The sequence below is a fragment of the Hyperolius riggenbachi genome, chromosome 5 (genome assembly GCF_040937935.1).
Source record: "Hyperolius riggenbachi isolate aHypRig1 chromosome 5, aHypRig1.pri, whole genome shotgun sequence".
Lineage (NCBI taxonomy): Eukaryota > Metazoa > Chordata > Amphibia > Anura > Hyperoliidae > Hyperolius > Hyperolius riggenbachi.
Window position 1 is genome coordinate 386,078,752 of NC_090650.1, and position 16,383 is coordinate 386,095,134.

The 16,383-nt window shown below is 49.0% G+C and overlaps 1 protein-coding gene and 1 long non-coding RNA gene across 2 annotated transcripts in view; one reads left to right on the forward strand and one right to left on the reverse strand.

The window, feature by feature from the left end:
• LOC137517833 (uncharacterized) overlaps positions 1-4,710 on the reverse strand; it is a 60,426-nt gene extending 55,716 nt beyond the window's left edge. Inside the window, exon 1 of the long non-coding RNA XR_011020685.1 lies at positions 4,622-4,710. This is a non-coding gene — a long non-coding RNA (uncharacterized lncRNA). The remainder of the gene's footprint in view (positions 1-4,621) is intronic.
• Positions 1-16,383, forward strand: part of LOC137517834 (uncharacterized) — a 317,340-nt gene that overhangs the window by 106,876 nt on the left and 194,081 nt on the right. The window lies entirely within an intron of this gene.

The following is a 16,383-nucleotide window of genomic DNA, read 5'->3' on the forward strand; positions in this document are numbered from 1 at the left end:
ACGCCTCATTTGCGATAGCCCGACTCGCTGGAACTCGACCCTGCTCATGTTCTCCCGCCTGCTAGAACAGAAGAAAGCCGTGACCCACTACCTCTACAACTGGAGTAGAATGAAACAGTCTGGGAAGATGGGGATGTTCTGGCCCGACAACTGGACACTGATGGAGAATGCATGCAGGCTCATGCGGCCATTTGAAGAGGTGACCAACCTGGTGAGCCGCAGTGAGGGCACCATCAGCGACTTAATTCCCTACGCTTACTTCTTGGAGCGTGCTGTGCGTAGAGTGGCGGATGAAGCTGCGAATGAGCGTGACCAGGAACCGTTACGGCAGGAACAGGCATGGGACCAATTTTCATCAGACCCAGCTGTTTCCTCAACACCTGCGGCAGCACAGAGGGGGGAGGAGGAGGAAGAAGAGAAGTCATGTGCAGAAGACGAATCAGACTCAGAGGATGATGAGCAAGGTGTTTCTTTGGGGGAGGAGGAGGAGGAGGAGGGGACAGCGGCAGGAGAACAACCTCAGCAGGCATCGCAAGGGGCTTGTGCTGCTCAACCTTCCCGTGGTATTGTTCGCGGCTGGGGGGAGGAGGTTGACTTACCTGACGTCACTGAGGAAGAGCAAGAGGAGATGGAGGGTACTGGATCCGACTTTGTGCAGATGTCGTCTTTTATGCTGTCCTGCCTGTTGAGGGACCCCCGTATAAAAAACCTCAAGGGGAATGAGCTGTACTGGGTGGCCACACTACTAGACCCTCGGTACAGGCACAAAGTGGCGGACCTGTTACCAACTCACCGGAAGGTGGAAAGGATGCAGCACATGCAGAACCAGCTGTCAACTATGCTTTACAATGCCTTTAAGGGTGATGTGACGGCACAACGCCAGCAAGGTACCACTGCCACTAATCCTCCTCCCGTGTCCACGCAGTCAAAGACAGGACGCTCCAGCGATCTCATGGTGATGTCGGACATGCGGACGTTCTTTAGTCCAACGCCTCGCCGTAGCCCTTCCGGATCCACCCTCCACCAACGCCTGGAACGGCAGGTAGCCGACTACCTGGCCTTAAGTGTGGATGTAGACACTGCTGTGAACAGCGATGAGGAACCCTTGAACTACTGGGTGCGCAGGCTTGACCTGTGGCCAGAGCTGTCCCAATTTGCCATCCAACTTCTCTCCTGCCCTGCCGCAAGCGTCCTCTCAGAAAGGACCTTCAGCGCAGCTGGAGGCATTGTCACAGAGAAGAGAAGTCGCCTAAGTCACAAAAGTGTTAAGTACCTCACCTTTATCAAAATGAATGAGGCATGGATCCCGGAGGGCTGCTGCCCGCCCCAAGACTAAGTCAGTCCCCGCACATACAGCATCTCTGCCTGCACGCCGTGTGACTGGCTGCCTGGCCTGCCCCAAGAAGACTAAGTCGCTCCCAGTCCCTCCACACAGCATGTCTGCCTGCAGGCCGCTTGACTACCTTCTCCGCCACCACCAACAGGGTCCGGGACTCCAGGCGGATTGCTGAATTTTTTAGGCCGCTGCTAGCAGCGGCCGCTGTAATAATTTTTCGGGTGCGTGTACATGACTGCCTAATTTTTCTGGCTGCACTGCGGGCAGCTGCAACAACAAAAGAAAAGGCATGTACATGCGCCCATTCCCCTTCGTGATCATTACCTTGCCGTGGTGAAGGGGCTTGCGTATCACAATGGAGCAATGACCGGCGCCTAGATGAGTGTCTCGGGGGGCACACCCACGATAATAAGGTCGTTGCCTCATTGTGGTCAGACCAAATTTGATCAGCTGGACAGTCACTGTTCTGTCACTCAGCTACATCAGCCAGGTGACCATGACCATATGGGCTGTAAAGCCACCAAAACCTGCACTCTCGCCATGGTGCGCACCAGTAAAGCACGGCCGTCACTACACAAACAGCTGTTTGCGGTGCGTTACACGATGAGTTTGGTGTGTCAGTGTGAAGCAGTACCTTAATTACACTACCTGATTGATGTATACACATGCAAGATGTTTGAAAGCACTTTAGGCCTGTCATTTAGCATTCAATGTGATTTCTGCCCTTAAAACGCTGCTTTGCGTCAAATCCAGATTTTTCCCGGGGACTTTTGGCATGTATCCCACTCCGCCATCCCCCCCTCCAGGTGTTAGACCCCTTGAAACATCTTTTCCATCACTTTTGTGGCCAGCATAATTATTTTTTTTTTTCAAAGTTCGCATCCCCATTGAAGTCTATTGCGGTTCGCGAACTTTAACGCGAACCGAACCTTTCGCGAAAGTTCGCGAACCCGGTTCGCGAACCGAAAATCGGAGGTTCGGCCCAACTCTACGTGGAAGCACTCAGACCTTAGTCAGATCCAACAGTGTGTTTGAACCAGGAGGACCTGGGAATTCACACTGAGCCAGATTACTTGTATTATTAATCTGTTATACTTCAGACTAGTTCCAGGGTGTAGAGACCACGGACCTCACACCCAAGACTAGGGAACTTGTATTGTCATTATTCTGTTATACATCAGATTAGTTCCAGGGTGTCGAGACCACGGACCTCACACCAAAGACTAGGGACTTGTGTTATCATTCTGTTATCCCTCAGACTAGTTCCAGGGTGTCAAGACCACGGACCTCACACCCAAGACTAGGGACTTGTGTTACCATTCTGTTACTTCAGACTAGTTCCAGGGTGTAGAGACCACGGACCTCACACCCAAGACTAGGCATTGTTGTTATCTGTTATGACCTGTTGCATTTCTGACTTTCCCTCTGCTTGCTGATTCGGTACCTCGCACTTCTGATTACCTGTTGCCAGACCCTGCTCGTTTAGGATACCGAATCAGTCTTCTGTCTTTGTACCTTGTCTGTCCGTGTGTTGCCGACCTGGCTTGCCCGACCTCGAGAGCTATCTCTCGCCTTAAGAGATAGTCTCCAGATCTGTCAGTGACATCCACCTTCAGGTGTCACTCACTCTCTGGTCCTTCCTACCTTCAGCCTGACTCCACCCCTTGGAGAGTCTCAGGCTGCTGGAAGGTTTCGGTACTCACTAAGAGCAGTATTGCCCATACTGCCTATTATCACCTGCTCCGCAGGTGCGTTACTGAAAGTCTTACTGTTACACCAAACACTCACAATTACATACAGGTGTCCAGAGGTTAGTACTATATCTGTATTATTGGTGATTCTGCAGATCATCCATAATCAGGTATATATCTGCATTCTTGGTGATACTGCAGATCACCACTAATCAGATTCTCTCTGCGTGCTGACACCGATCGTTACACTATCATAGTTAGTTATACATTATACTGTACATACCCAATAGATTTCTCATACACCTCATTGTGCTATTATTTTGGGCCAGGTTTTTTTGTACACTGTTCTTCGGCTTGCTTGTCCACTGAACATCAGAACACCAATGCGCAAACATTATATAATTATTTCACAGCCTTTTGAATTAAATGTGATCAGTACTTTAAACCAGTTGCATGTGGAGATGCTGAGGAAATATTAGAAAGTGTGTATATTGAACTACACGCCAAGCGTTTTTATTTTCTCTCACGTTATTAATCTTTTAATAAAAAGCAACCTTGACGTTCACTGGAATTCCTATTTTATGGCCTATATTTACGTTGTGACCTTTGAGATTTTGCAGGAACAGTCACTTCGCATTTCTCCGCAAAGCGACAACTAAATTGTAGTCTCCCTCCAAATGAACTTTAAAGAGAAATCAAACTGATGACATTTAAAATGATCCACAATGTTTCTAATTTTGCCCGTCTTTATGCAATTTTAATTATTATACAGAAAGGTCTTGGACCCACATTACGGTGTTCCCATGGCGACCAAGTATTATTGTCACTTGATCTTTCTACCCAGGAATGGTTATTATTGAGGCCCTGTGAATTCCCCATCTTACAAGTCTCTGCTTCTCTGGACCTGTCCCATAAACTTCCCTAATTTTACTTCCTGGTGATTTTATTTATTGGACAGAACTTAGTGGGAAGGGAGACTGCGTGGCCATTAAAAACTGATGTATATAATGGTCCCACCAGCCATTTGACATTTAATACTGTTAAATTGTTGAGTTCATCTACTAAGGTTAGTAAACCCTGGAGAACCTAAGTAACTCATAAATTGTGGACTGGGGTTTTTTTTTAAACTGTCTGCTGCTAGGTAGAGAAAGATTGCAACCCTCAATTGCATCATATCAGAATATGTTGGGAGAATCTGGTAGCTTCCAGAGAAAGACAACATAGAGATATAGTGTAGTATGTCTACAGAAACGTTAATGCATTAGCAGCTTCAATAGAATTATTTTGTTAGAGATAAGTGCGCTGCTTTTGACCTCTGTCGGCAGAACTCGTTGTACTGTAAATTCTTGGAATACTTTGATCTCTCTCTACTAGCTGAAAATATAGAAACTGAAAGCAGTCCTCTATTATTGTCTCACACTGTCCCCTAGGGACAAGTGGCCATAAATACACATTATTGCCCTGCTAATTAGAAAATGTAACAAATAAGAAATAAAAAACTGCTAAAATAAATTGGCCTGGAGCACTTACAACCCTCTAAATAAATTGGTTGCTATAGGGCTTAAAAAACGAAATAATAATGATGGGTACTCACAAGACCGCTTGCATGCACGGTAAAAGGCGTTGAAGATAACTGTCTTCACTATGTTATGGTTACTCTCGGTCTTCAGTAAATGGTCAGGTCCCACTTAAAAAAAAAATTACGATAAAATCATAAAGACAGGAGATCTAAGCATATCAGCCCCACTGGGAAAAAACTGTAGAACAAGAAAATAAAACTCATACAAGGAAGTGCCACACAACCCCCCCCCCCCAAACAAAAAACTTTTTAAAAGGCAAGTGTAATGCTGGGGGGTCATACTTTCTGACCACCCAGCACAACAAGGCTAAAAGCTGGATAATGGAAGAGGCTACACAGGCTGCCCAGAGCAACTGCAGCTCTGGGCTTCTGATAAGACGCAATGGCAGCGCAGTGCGATGTTGCGCTGCTCTTGCGATAGCAAACATTCATACAGATACAAGACAGACTGGAGTGAGGTAGCCAATAGCAACCGCAGCAATGGCTACCTTGCAAGGACAGGACTAGGAGGACAGAGGCTGACAGAATCAATGCTTGCTAATCTAGTCACTATCTCAGTGACAGCAAGCATTCACAAAGACAAGAGTGAGGTAACCAATAGCAACCGCAGCAATGGCTACCTTGCAAGGACAGGACTAGGAGGACAGAGGCTGACAGAATGAATGCTTGCTAATCTAGTCACTATCTCAGTGACAGCAAGCATTCACAAAGACAAGAGTGAGGTAACCAATAGCAACCGCAGCAATGGCCACCTCGCAAGGACAGGACTAGAAGGACAGAGGCTAACAGAATGAATGCTTGCTAATCTAGTCACTATCTCAGTGACAGCAAGCATTCACAAAGACAAGAGTGAGGTAACCAATAGCAACCGCAGCAATGGCCACCTTGCAAGGACAGGACTATGCTAGCTAAGCACGGGTGATCACGCTAAGCGCAACCTACCGAAACGTGCTAAAACCTGACTAGCTGAACACAGGATATCAACAGTTCGAGCACGTATATATCAGCGCCACTGATATATCACCGTAACACGAATACAAGGAAAATAACAAATGCTGACTAGAATATGTATATATTGGCGATGAACCAATATATAACATAAGCAAGGAGATTAGCTAGATCTGGACTGGAGCAAAACAGCGAACTAACTAGGCAATACAAACAATACAAATTCTCTGCACTAGAAAAGGTACGTATATATGTCCCCGTGGGAAATATATAATCATAACTCCACAAGATAACTGAACTAGAAAGTAACAAGACAAGGAATATTATTCACAGTATCAAAGGACCCAGTAACAGCTTAGACAGAGCTGAAACTATGACGGGCGAGGTCTAAAAGGGGAGGCAGACTTTTATGTTGGCATCAACTAATGGATGCAAGCATACAAATCTCCACACAGCTGAATGGTAATCATTCAATCCTGAGCTGGCTTGGTTACCATTTACTAGCTGAAAGACTATCTGTACCAATGCATGCAGTCCTATGCAACAACATGCATGCAGGAAATCCAGGGCTATCTGGCTGCAGTTCAGCTGTAGTAAGCCATTGGTGGAATGATGAAAGCATTCTGAGCTGCCCAGAACTGCAGAGCAATTGCAAATGACAATGTGACTCATTGCACAACCGAACGCACAATGTGACTCAATGCACAACCGAATGCAGGCTGACAAGGCTCCACCACAATGGACGGAACACGCCACAGGAGGAATCCTTACAGCAAGAAACCGCTTACCTTAATAATGAGCTGAAAGACAAGAAAGTGAATAAAAACTAAATACACTTGACAACACGTTTCATAGGTAACTTTCCACTTCATCGGGTCAAGTGTCACAGGCAAGTAGAAGATTGGCATGCCTGGAGCCAGGGGCGTTTCTAGGGTCCCTGGAGATCGGGGGCACCTGTGGGCACTAGGTGGGGGGGGTATATGTGGTGCGCACAGAGTGCCGCGGCAAAAATGGCGTGGCCATGCAGTGAGTGCGCCTGGCCATGGGTGGGGCCAAATGTACATGAACTTAGCAGTGGTGTAAGCTACAGATAACGGGCCTGCCCATCAAAATATTGGATGGAGCCCCCTGTCCTTTATTTAGATAATTTACAATCAGTATAGGAATAGATCAAAGATGTATACGCACATACAATTGATTGGTCAATACTGACCAATTTTACCACCCTCATGCAGTAAGTGGGCCAACATACAATGAATTTGATGAACAGAGCTAAAATTGACTAAGCAAAATTGTATGTGTGCACCAGGCTTTACAGCTAATACTGTACATACTGAAAGTAGCAGGGATCAGAATACAATACAGCTGGTTTACAATCAGTAAAGGCACACAGTGCAGGCACTAGAGAACAGCGTATACTGTACATACATGCTCAGCTGGCTGCACTGGCAGACAGCTGTTTGACCATTCCTCTAGTCTGTGGGCTGCAGGTCTCTGGAAGAGAGACCTGTTTTTCCATTGCAAGTTTCTGGTCTATTCTGCTGCTGAGGAATTTGCATACATTTGTTATGCAAAATCCCCTACCTGCCTCCTTTGATGACTGGCATTATAAGAGCTCTCTGCTCCCAGAATGCTTTGCTGGTCATACCTTCAGGGTTTGTAGTAAACACTCCTAGAGTGTCAGCCATGCTACTTCTTGTTAAAGTTAGCTTAGAGTAATTCATAGGACTGCACTAGGTAGTTTCCCTAGTGCAGTTAGGATTGCATATCTGTTTGTTTGTTTGTTGCGATTGTCCTGTCCCAGCGGTGGTCGACAGGAAATCGTTCTGTGTGTCTGGGTGCTAACCGGAACAGCGGTTGTTACTGGTAGCCCCTTCTGATCTGTCTTGCCTGGATCGCACTCGCCTTGTGCTAGTGCTGTGGATCCTTCTGATCTGTCTTGCCTGGATCGCACTCGCCTTGCGCTAGTGCTGTGGATCCTTCTGTTCTGTCTTCCTGGATCGCACTAGCCTCTAGCGCTAGCGCTGTGGATCCTTCTGATCTGTTTTCTTGTTCCTGATTTTAGATCGCACTAGCCGCTAGCGTTAGCGGCTGTGGATCTTTATGATCTGTGTTCCTGCTTGGATCACACTTACTCTGGCGGAAGAGCGGTGGATCCTTTCTGCCTAGTTCTTGTTTCTCGTTCGTCTGTCTTGTCTGATACGGGCGCTTGCTGTAGGCTCGGTGAGGTAACCGTTAAGCAAGCGTTCACGTTCTTTGTTTCGTGTTTGTCTGTCGGTGGTTAGTTAGGCGTGCTTGTCTCTGTTGTGCTTAACACGCGGAGACCGCACATAAACGCGTTCGCTGTTGCGAATGAGTGCGGTGTTTGCGTTTAGTTAGCGTTTGTTATTTTCTTTATCATTCTCATTGTATTATTTGCTGTGCCTTTGCTCCTCTTGTGTTCTGTTCTAGTCTGTCTTGTGTCACTTCTGGCGATCGCCTTTCTCGCGAACGCGTTCCTACTTTTGTTTCTGCTGATGTGTGTTCACCGTCGCAGGGTCGCGACTAGATTGGTGAACACACATTCGTCCTGTCCCTGTGCTCTTTCTCTTTATGGGCTGTTCAGCCCCGCATTGTCTTGATCTGTACAATCCCCATCTGGCATCTGTGGCCGTGCAGCGATTGCACTCGTCTGCACTCCACAGCGCCATCTGCCGGTGGGAATTGCCCTCTGCTGGTGCATTGCACCTAGCCTGGGTTCACCCAATTATACGCTTGTGGAAGGTTTTCGCTGTGTCAGTGCGCATCTCGTGCGCTGACCACGAAAACGATTCCGCAAACGTTACACTAGCGCACCGAAAAATATGAGGGTTACATTGAGCCGAAAAATGGGTGGGCCATGGACCAGAATGTGGCTGTGGTAACAGGTGGAGACCAATTTATGTGAACTTAGCAATGGTGGGACATTAGATTAGGACAGTGGTGGCGAACCTTTTGGAGACCGAGTGCCCAAACTGCAACCCAAAAGTCACTTATCTATCACAAAGTGGCAACAGCAATTTAAACTAAATACTGTACAAATGTTTTGAAGAGAACCCGTGGTGGGATTTACTTATGCTAGTGGGGCACAGAGGCTGGTTGTGCACACTAACACCAGCCTCTGTTGCCCCATGGTGTGCCTCCAAGACCCCCCTGCGCGCCACTATACCCCCCGCAGTGCTGGCGACACGCAGCGTGTCGCCAGCACAATGTTTACCTCTCTCCTGTCTGTTAGCGCCGCTCCACCGCCTCCTCCGCATCGGCGCTACCCGCCCGTGTCCCTTCCCTCCTGCTGATTGGAGGGAAGTGACGCGGGCAGGTAGCGCCGATACGGAGGAGGCGGGTGAGCGGCGCTGACAGACAGCGCATAGGTAAACATTGAGCTGGCGACACGCTGTGTGTCGCCAGCACTGCGGGTAGCATAGCGGCACGCAGGGGGGTCCTGGAGGCACACCATGGGACAACAGAGGCTAGTGTTAGTGTGCACAACCAGCCTCTGTGCCCCACTAGCATAATTAAATCCCACCACGGGTTCTCTTTAACTCATACATGAACATTATGGAAAATCCAAGTTGAAAATAAACTGTAAAGATAAACAATTTCATCCATCCTACTCCTGAAAAAAGTATTCATTTTTTTTAGAACCTCCCAGTTTTGTTTTCTGTTTCAAAAAGCTAAAAAAAAGTAGGTTTAATGCTATTGTCTCATATGATGATGATTCAGCTTTTCCCATAGTCTCTCAGTTAGCAATCATGAGGCTCCCCCATCAAGACAAATTTAGCTATCGTGAGGCCCCTGTCAAAACAAATTCAGCAATCATGAGGCCCCCAACATGACAAATTCAGCAATCATGAGGCCCCCAACAAATCATGAGGCCCCCAACAAGACAAATTCAACAGTCATGAGTCACATAAATAGAAATAATTTAACATAAATAGGCGGAATGCCCCCTTAATGTGAACCGAGCATCATTTTTAACACCCAGAGCAGCTCTATAGCAAATTAAAAATGCATTCTAAAAATGTGGTTTATTATAAAAAAAAAAACTTTAATTTTGCCTCATTTTTTTTTACATCTAAGGGTTAAATTAGCCACTTTGTCCGTCCGCAAAGGACCTGCGGTCCCTGAGCAGGAGATGGTGGAAGACAGATAAGAAATCACCTCTTTAGACTTAATTGACCACAAACAAACCCCCATTGTACTTCAAACAGAAAACATCAGTTACAGTTGACAATTTCACTCCTATCATGCCCCCAACTCACACGCATCACCTACACCAGACCACAGCTCCTAAAATGGGAGCCTAGCACAGCCCTGCACCCAGAGGACAGATTCCTGTTTGACTCTGCCTGGAGCCATGTCCAAAAAATCACTGCCCCTGGGTCAGGGCCCCGCTGGGGCCAGCGACGGAGAGGCTGTCGTGCCGGAGCCCATGCGAGACTGAAAAGGAAAGGACTGCGATCAGCCATCCCCGCTGTCCTCCTGGCAAATGTCTGCTCTCTCCCAAACAAGTTGGACGAACTGCGGCTCCTCAGCAACAAGAGGGAACTTCGCAGCAACACCCCAGTCCTCTGCTTCACACAATCATGGCTGCACGACAACATCCCCGACAGTGCCCTTTATCTCCATGGTTTCAGCATCATCCGGGCAGACCGCGACTGCGCGCTCTCAGGGAAAAGAAAAGGGGGTGGCATCTGCTTCTACATCAGCTCTGCCTGGTGCCCCAACACCTCTGTTCTTGCCAAGAGATGCTCCCCTGATCTGGAACTCCTTCTGGTTAACTGCAGACCCGTATACTCACCCAGGGAATTTTCCTCCTACAACCTTGTTGGGGTGTACATTCCTCCTGACGCTGATGTCAAAACGGCCCTGAGCGTGCTCAGCGACACCATCACACAGTGGGAGTCATCCCTTCCGGACTCGTTATTCATTATCTTAGGGGACTTCAACAAGGCCAACCTACGCCAGGAACTTCCGCGCTACCACCAGCACGTCACCTGCCCCACCAGGAACGCCAACACTCTGGACCACTGCTATACGGTCCTGAAAGATGCCTACAAGGCAACCCCGCGAGCTGCACTGGGCTCATCGGACCACTGCATCATTCACCTGATACCCACCTACAGGAGATGCCTGGAAACCGCAAAACCAGTCCTAAGATCCAGCAAAGTCTGGTCAGAGGAGGCTAAACAACAACTTCAAGCCTGCTTCGACTGCACGAACTGGAAGGCTCTGGAAACACCGAACTTAGATGAGTGGGCAGACGTTGTATCCTCGTACATCAGCTTTTGCGAGGAGCAGTGTGTACCAACAAAAATCCGCAAACACTACCCGAATGACAAACCTTGGTTCTCCAGTAAACTTCGGCATCTGCGCAGAAGCAAAGAATTGGCGTTCAAGTCTGGCAACCAGGAGGAGTATAGGAGGGCAAAAAACGCCCTAAACAAGGAACTGAGGGCCGCCAAAAAGAACTACGCTGTAAAACTGGAACAGAACCTCTCCTCAAGAGACACACGAACTGTCTGGAAGGGGCTCAAGGCTGCCACGAACTACAAGCCCCCTCCGCAGCATGCAACGTCCCGGCACCGAGCTCACTGAGAACCTCAGCGAGTTCTATTGCAGATTTGAGAATCCAGCAAGGTCCCCAGAGCCTCCAGCCACCTCCTCTGACTTAGAACCCCCACATGCAAGCCCACCTCCCCTAGCGGTGTATGAGGATGACGTCAGGAAACACCTGTCAAGGATTAAGGCAAGGAAAGCCTCAGGCCCAGATGGAGTGTCACCAGCCTGTCTGAAAACCTGCGCACAGCAGCTTGCTCCCATTCTCTCATCCATCTGCACCAAGTCCATCCAGGAAGGCAGGGTCCCTGCTTGCTTCAAGAGGTCCACAATCATCCCAGTCCCCAAAAAACAGGGTGTCTCAGACCTCAACAATTTCAGGCCGGTGGCTCTCACCTCAGTCATCATGAAAGCCTTTGAAAGCTTGGTTTTGCCTTTCCTCAAGCAATCGACCGAGTCCCTGCTGGACCCGTTTCAGTTTGCATATAGAGCAAACAGGTCTACTGACGACGCCATAAATATCTGCCTGGAGCTTGTAAATGAACACCTGGACAGACCTGACTCATACGCCAGGATTCTTCTACTCGACTTTAGCTCGGCGTTTAATACCATCAGCCCCCTAATACTTCAGGAAAATCTCGCTGCCCTCGGAGTCCACCCCCACCCTCCGCCTCTGGATCACGGACTTCCTAAGTAATAGATCCCAGGCCGTCAAGCTGGACACTATCATCTCCCAACCAAGGACCACCAATACAGGAGCCCCCCAAGGTTGCGTACTGTCGCCGTTCCTATTCTCCCTATACACTAACAATTGCAGGTCCACTACGGACTCCGTCAAAGTCCTCAAGTTCGCCGACGACACCACCATCGTTGGCCTCATCTCGGGTAATGATGAGCAGGAGTATCGCCAGCAGATTGACAGAATTTGCCACTGGTGTAGGGAGAACGGGCTGGTCCTCAACACTACAAAAACGGTCGAGATGATTGTCGATTTTAGGAAACGCGCCACCACCCCACCCCCGATCAGCATTGACGGCACGGTAGTTGAGAACGTCCCCTGTGCACGCCTCCTTGGCACGACAATCTCTAAGGACCTGACATGGAAAGCCAACACTACCTCAACCCAGAAAAAAGCCCAGCAGAGGCTATTTTTCCTACGCCAACTTAAGAAGTTCGGTATGGCCCGCGCCGCTTCTTTAGTAGGCTCCCCCTAGGCCGGAGATTCCGATCCATCTACACCAGGACCACAAGGCACAGGAACAGTTTCTTCCCCTCAGCCGTAAATTATCTGAACTCTTAGAACTCTTAGATCCCTCCTCATCCTACCGCGACAAGTGGTGTCTGGTAGCACCCAGCCTGACCGCACGGGTGCACACTTCATATATACGTGTTCAAATGTGTCCAAACGCTGTAACTGTACCCCTTATATTGTCTGTCTGCTTACATATATGTATCGTTATGTCCTGCTTGTTCTCACACTAGCCCTGTACTTGCCAAACCCAATTCCGGGCACGGCCCAGCCGTGCTTGGCGGAATAAAAGATTCTGATTCTGATTCTAATAGCAGTTGTAAAATAGCAGGGGAGTGAGCTTCTGAACAAGGGCAGCCTTTGCAGCTATTTGAAGCCAAGAGCTGCTTCGATCCCTTTAATATGGTAGACACCTCTCACCTGGCTTCTGAATTCTCCTCTACTGGCTGCTGTGCCTGGCAATACTGTTTTTGGCTGGATTGGGGATGATGTGTGGGCTGAAAGGCCTGGCAATGATGCTGTGGCCTGGCTGGCTGGCGGTGATGCTGTGGCTGGGTTGGCTGGTGGTGATGCTGTGACCTGGCTGGCGGTAATGCTGGGCTGTGCTTGGCTGGTTGAAGTAAATGTTGGCCTGACTGGTGGTGATGCTGTGGCCTTTTTGACAGTGATTCTGGGCTGGTTGGCGGGTGGTGATGCTGGGCTGGCTGGCCTGGATAGTTTAGGTAGTGACAGGTGCCCCCTAGTTAAGGTAGTGCCAGAAGTCCCCCAGTTTAGGTAGTGACAGGCGCCCCCCAGGTTAGGTAGTGAGTGACAGGGACCCCCAGGTTAGGTAGTGAGTGACAGGGGCCCCCAGGTTAGGTAGTGAGTGACAGGTGCCCCCCAGGTTAGGTAGTGACAGGTGCCCCCCAGGTTAGGTAGTGACAGGGACCCCCAGTTAGGTAGTGAGTGACAGGGACCCCCAGGTTAGATAGTGAGTGACAGGGACCCCCAGGTTAGGTAGTGAGTGACAGGTGCCCCCAGGTTAGGTAGTGAGTAACAGGTGCCCCCCAGGTTAGGTAGTGAGTGACAGGTGCCCCCAGGATAGGTAGTGAGTGACAGGGACCCCCAGGTTAGGTAGTGAGTGACAGGGACCCCCAGGTTAGGTAGTGAGTGACAGGCGCCCCCCCCCAGGTTAGGTAGTGAGTGACAGGGACCCCCAGGTAGGTAGTGAGTAACAGGCGCCCCCAGGTTAGGTAGTGACAGGGACCCCCAGTTAGGTAGTGACAGGTGCCCCTTTACTCTCACTCACCCCCCAGCAGCAGCAGCCCAGCGTCAGACGTCAGACCTCAGTATCAGCCCGCGACCCGACCAGTTAGAGCGGGCGCACGGATGCACCACGCTCTATATGCAGAAGTGATGTCACTTCTGCATATCAGTGCGGTGTCCGCTAGGTCCTAGCACCCGCACTAATGTTCGCTGGCTGATCGAGGTCTGGTGCTGGCAGCGGCGGCTGGCGGGGGGGGGGGGCAGTGGTGGCCGGGGGAGACAGCGGGGCACCACAGTAAATTGATTGAGGGCACCCGCAGACATGTTGGGGGCACAGGCCCCCCTAAAATAGGGCTAGCGACGCCCATGCCTGGAGCACCAAGCATTTTTTCTACTTGCCTTTAACACTTTTGACCTGATAGAGCGGGAACACATCAGAATATGGCAATGATTGCTGTGAGGCTAGAAAATTAAACTTTGTACTGTTGTAGTGAAATGCAGCACCTATAGCAGAAATTCAAAGTTCAGGGGAGGTTGGATTAATGTAAGCTTGGCTCTTTGCCTTATACGGGCACCAGAAACGAGAAGCTCCAGCTCTGCCAGTGGCTGTAATCTGAGCTGTATAGTTGGGAGCCCAATCTGGTGCAATATTGTTAGTAGATCAGGGCGAAGGGTAAAAGTAGTAGATATTATACTCACAAGAGTGGGTTGCTAAAAGAGGCAACCACTCGTTGTCGCATGTAGGGAAGTACCGTCCCCACTCAGTCTTTGGTTACTTGGTGGTCGCTGCTCCAAAAAATGATTCTTATGTCGAGGTAACTCGACTAAATCTCCCCTACGACGTAAGGGCTGCTAACGGTAAACTAAAAATGGGTAGGAGGTGCCCGGGCATATCCGAGCGCCTCCTGCCCATTTTTAGTTTACTGTTTTCTGAGCTACACTTGTTGAGGATCACCCCTTTGATTTCTGTCCTACCTGAAAGCAGTTGAACATTTATGGCATGAGCCCCTATCAACCAGCGACACTGCATTTTGAGGCCTGGAAAAGGAGCCCTACCGGCATTCTCGATTCCCTTCCACCAATATCCATTATTCACATCACTCGTACTGTAAGATAAGTGCACCACTTCACAGTGCCTGCTGTCACCCTCTAAGCCTCAGGTGTCAAACACAAGGCCCGCAGGCCGAATATTGCCCTCCACACCATTTTATGTGTGACCCTCAAGAGCTTCAAACGTGCATGATTGTAAGCAGTAAAATGTCTCTGACATTTCCCTGGAGATGGCAGGTCACCACACATGTATGTACTTGCACTTTATTTTTTTGGCTTCTGCACATTTGTACCATTTTATCTTTTTTCATACATTTTCTGGTAAAGTGACAATACATTTAAGTGACAGTGCCCACTCTTACATTGTTTTGAGGCAGGGGTCACACTTGTCTTTCAGTTTTCTACAGTTTGCAGAAAACTGAAAGACAAGTGTAACCCCTGCCTTACAGCAGCTAATGTAATTTATAGAGAAAACCGACAAATTGCGCAAGATGTCAGTTTTTTTTCTGCGTGCGAAATCTGCATTAAAGTGTGACCTTGCTTATTGATTAACATGAGTTCTCAGTTGAAGTCAGTTTTTCTGTGCAGAAAACGCGTACGAAAGCCGATAAGTGTGACCCCTGCCTGAATGTTTTTATCTAAATATGACCCACCATCATCTCCGATTGTGATAGGATATTTGACAACACTTTCCGCAAGTTGACCTACTTGCTCAGGTCATACAGTGCACAGCCTCTAAGCCTAGGTATAACGACTGGGGAATTATTTCCGTGGTCAGCGCACAGAATGCGCGCCGACACTACGGAAATCCTCCACAAGCGTGTAATTTGAGAGAACCCAGCTATGGTGCTATGCACCTGTAGAGGGAGATTCCCACCGGCAGATGGAGCTGTGGAGTGCAGACGAACACAGCCTCTGCACAGCCACAGATGCCAGATGGGAATTGAACGAGTTGAAGCAATGCAGGGCTGGATAGCCCTAAAAGAGAGAGAGCACAGAGACAGAATGAATGTGTGTCCACCAATCTAGTCGCCACCCAGCGACGGTGAACACACATCAGCAGAAACAAAGTATGAACGCAATCGCAAGACTGGCGATTGCCAACAGTGACACAAGACTGAGCAGAACAGAGCACGAGAGTAGCAATAAAGGCACAGCAAGCAACAACAATCAGAACATCAAGGAAAATAACAAAAGCTAGCTAAACGTGAACACCGCACTCATTCGCAACAGCGAACGCGTTTAAGACACGATCACCGCGCGTTAGACGCCCAGTGATAAGCGTGCCACCCTAACTAACCAATGAAACACAAACATGAAATAGAAAACGCGAACGCTCGCTAAACGGTTGCCTCACCGAGCCTACAGCAAGCGTTCGTACCAGACAGACAGATGGGGCTACCAGTAGCAACCGCTGCTCTGGCTAGCACCCCTAAGGCAGAATACAGAAGGAACCACCGCTGCTACCGCTAGAGCGGATGTGATACAGACAGACAAACAGATGGGGCTACCAGTAGCAACCGCTGCTCTGGTTAGCACCCCTAAGGCAGAATACAAAAGGAAGCACTGCCACTACCACTAGGGCGAATGCAATCCAGACAGATGGAGCAGCCAGCAGCAACCGCAGCTCTGGCCTACACTCCCAGACAGACAGAACGATTTCCTGTCGACCGCCGCTGGCGACAAGACAATCGAGACAGAGAGACAG